We start from the raw sequence: 3,851 nt of genomic DNA, 5'->3' as shown, positions 1-3,851 counted from the left end.
AAGATCGGACAGATTTCGCCAAGGCAAGCTGGGCAGTCGCCTATTGCTCCTATTCCAGATAACCCACTGTACCCTGTCTGAAAGGAAGTAACGCTAGAGTAGACTCGCGAAAAGTGTATAAGACACTTTTAAGATCAACTAAATAGCTAAGCCCAAGGGAAGTCGTTCGGGGAGGCCCTCCCTAATTCCACAAGGGTGAGAAGAAACACACACGATAACGAAACGTTGAATCATGTAGAACTCGTAGGGTAAATGCAAAGCAAATTAGGAAGAATATGCAGTAAGCTAAGCGAAGAGGTAAGCAAGAGATACGTTAGACTACACTACAACTACTAAACGTGTTAGAACTACTGCTACACTACTACTACAAACAAAAATAAAAATAAAAACATCTACAATCAACAATTATTTCAAACAAAATGAACAAAAATAAGCATGCAAAATAACTCAAATTAAGTACAAAAAAAAAAAACAAAAAAACATGCAAAATAAAAAATTAATTTAAATAAAATCAACTTAATGAATTCTACTAGATGTAGCATGCAAGATAGAGAATTATTCTAACTATGGGGTCATCTTTGTCTTCTCCAACGTCGATCTGAAACAGATACGGTGGCAAACAGATTAATAAAGTGCAATTAAAATTAATTATATCAAGTATTCTCACCTTAATTAACTGTAGACTGTAATAATGTTCCAAAGTTTGCAGGTGTGAAAAGCAAACAAAATCCAGGAATGCCAATGCAGAAAATTCCTTATTCCAGTGGTAATCAAATAAATATTCAGTTGCTATCACTCATCAGTTCAAAACTAACTGCACAATGATGCAAAGCGAAGACGAAAACAGCAAATCAAGAATGTAGTTCACCAAAGACCACACCCATGTAGACAATGATTGTTTTAGAATGACCAAACTGAACTTCAATTCCCTCCCATTTGTTGCACGATCTGTAGAAATGGGCAAAAAAACATATTAATTACACCATTAATTAAGGAAGAGATCAAACACATTTAAAAACATACATCAAAAACCAAGTAAAACAGCCGAACTATAAAATGGTGACAAGCATCAGCTTTACATGACAGACTAAATTTGACATATAAATGTGAACTAATCATAGATGCACATAACACCAATTTATGATGTAGGCAATAGAGAATTATTAAAATTCCACAGATGCACAAGTCAATTTAAACTGTAAACAATAGATAAACGTTAAACGACACGCCATAGGTGCTATGGACTATAGATATTTAAAATACTATACATACGCCACAACATCAATCTATACTCTAGCCAAATAGACAACAGTTTAAAAGAAATGCCACTATAGATTAATAAAGAGCAATTAATATTAGTTACGTCTTGTTTTCTCACCTTGACTACCTGTAGAAATTAGCGTTCCAAAGTCTACCAGTATTATGAGCAGAGCAAAACAAATCTAGGAGAGATATCACTGCAGACAATTTGTTGTTTCAGTGGCTTCCTAATTAATTTCCATTTGCCTCCCATTCTCACGGCCAAAACTAACTGCATAATGTTGCAAGATGAAAACATCAAAAGCATCGGTTGTTTCAGTAGCACCAATTCCTTCTAATTTGTTACGACAATCTATAGAAACGGGCAAAAAAAGTAATCAATTACCACTTTTAAAGCAAGTATGTTAAGCTGAAATGTGGTTAAAAAGTTGTCTATTGAGGCAAGTTACAAACGTCCAAGAAATTGAATTTTCTGGGAACTCACTTACTATTTTTAATTGATACTGTTAGTTACCAGTTCATTGTCATAAATCCTTTCTTCAGCAACAGCACACTGTCTTCGTTCCCAATGGAAAAATGTGTTTTCATGCTTTTTTTTAGGACCATAGGCAAAGCTACTTTCTGGAGCGATTGACGACTGAGACAACCACTGCCCCATAATTTAACAGAATCTGGAGTTCATCCAACCTTCCTGTAAAACGAAATAGTATTTTAGCATCCTTAGTAAATAACATGCATAATACATGGTTAAATTAATGTAAATATCATAGTAGTACGATAATGTTAATTTATACTGTGGAGAATAGATAATTGTCATAACAGCTTAATAAAGAGCAATTAATATTGATTATATTATGTAGTTTTTTCAGGGTGGCGATCAAATAACTACAAAACTATATTTTTTTTAGTAATGTTTCAGTTTATTTAACCATCTTCAGACTGAAAAAATTTTGTTTTTTACTTATAGTTCTACTAGTTAGGTGTTATACATTTGTTTGTAAAATATAAATATAATTACGACTTTCTAAAACACATTGTTTAAAAACTGTCTATTGAAGCAAGTTAGAAATGTCTAAGAGATAGAGGTTTCTGGGATCTCATTTATTATTTCTAATTGATAGTTACTTACCAGTTCACTGTCATGAATCTTTTCTACAGTAACAGCACACTGTCTTTTTATTCCCAAGAAAAAAAGGCACTTCCATGCTCCTTAATTTAATGGCATCTGGTGTTTTCTAATGTTCCTATAAAATGAAATCAATGAAAAAGAAGTATTCAGATACAGTTAGTTTAGCTTCCTTAGTTAAAGTAATGTTCAACCGTTATTTCTGTTAATATCAAATAAACACACTACATACACTACATATAATAGAATAATTTTAAGATATGAAGATACTTATATGGTAGCACTTTTGTAAGAAACTTTTTTTGATATCTTCAACTATAAAGCAGTTATTGAAGAAACCCGCTTGCTTGGGAAACCCTGTGTAATATAGTATGTATGCTCACCTTAATTAACTACAAGTCTCCCAGATGATAACAGATAAAGCATCATAGGAGACGACTTGCTTTTTCACTATTATTAAAATAAACTTCAATCTTCTCACTCATTTATCGTAGATAGAATCTGTAGAAATAGAGAAATAATAAATTAACTATTGTATAAAGTAAATATATAATGAAATAAAATAGAAATACTTACAAAAAGCAAGTAAAATTGTAAAATTCTTACTTTTAAAATGGCGATGAGGCGTGTCTTCTTTCGAGTCGTCGTAGAAACGAACGAAATTTTTTGTGGCCGATAAGAGCACGATTACTCTGTAAAAATATTTTAACGTTGAACAAAAGGAAATAGCATGAATTCGTCTAAATAAAACTGTTTAAGTATAAAGTTAAATTATGCAAAAGAAATCACTTTTACTTAGATTTTCGTAAAAGTGATCTACTAAAAAAGGATTTTGATTAATTAATAATAAAACTAAAGCTTTCCAATCAAAAGTGCAATACCTTTAAAACAACTACATAATTTATACAACAATAATAGTAATAGTTTTTTTAATGCTATAAATCATTTTAAACTAACATAAACACCGGGGTAAACCATTTTTCCTTTATGATGTATACAAGGAATTTGCAAAAAAATTTAGAAATTTAGGCTGTACATAAGGGGGTAAAAAGGGGCGTCAAAGTTTGTATTGTAACATTTTTGGTTGTTGTCGTTAGATTTACCTGAAGCTTGTACAATTAATTAAATATCTATTTTACGAAGCTGCTGTTTGATTATTTAAATCAAGATAAAAGGGATTCTTCATGGCCAAATACATCAACAGTAAATATGCAATAAATGATTTACTAGAAGATTATGTCAAAATTATATATCAATTAACTAATTAACATAATCCACATACATAACATAATTTTCACCCTTAGCTAATAATCTAATTTCCTTCCCTAATTAATTATCACAAAGACTTTTTATATAAACAAAGCTGACTTACAATTTCAAACAATACCTAAATATAATAAATACAATAAATAATACAAGGAATAAACTATAATAAATTATTATTACATTTATTCTTATAAATTGT

General features: G+C 30.6%; 1 long non-coding RNA gene across 3 annotated transcripts in view; it reads right to left on the bottom strand.

Moving 5' to 3' along the window:
* Nucleotides 1-686: 686 nt before the first annotated feature.
* The window catches only part of LOC108739227, a 4,918-nt gene continuing 1,753 nt past the window's right edge, over nt 687-3,851 (bottom strand). The window contains exons 1-6 of one of the 3 annotated variants that reach the window (XR_003231137.1): nt 2,963-3,198; nt 2,770-2,887; nt 2,390-2,504; nt 1,775-1,951; nt 1,379-1,612; nt 688-948 (exon numbers count right to left, since the gene is read on the bottom strand). This is a non-coding gene — a long non-coding RNA (uncharacterized LOC108739227). Of the gene's footprint in view, nt 949-1,378; nt 1,613-1,774; nt 1,952-2,389; nt 2,505-2,769; nt 2,888-2,962; nt 3,199-3,851 lie in introns of those variants that run through there. The other 2 variants (XR_003231136.1, XR_003231135.1) reach the window with 2 other exon arrangements.

Source organism: Agrilus planipennis, unplaced genomic scaffold (genome assembly GCF_000699045.2).
Source record: "Agrilus planipennis isolate EAB-ADULT unplaced genomic scaffold, Apla_2.0 scaffold140, whole genome shotgun sequence".
NCBI classification, from domain to species: Eukaryota; Metazoa; Arthropoda; class Insecta; order Coleoptera; family Buprestidae; genus Agrilus; species Agrilus planipennis.
This window is presented reverse-complemented; position numbering and strand designations above follow the sequence as displayed.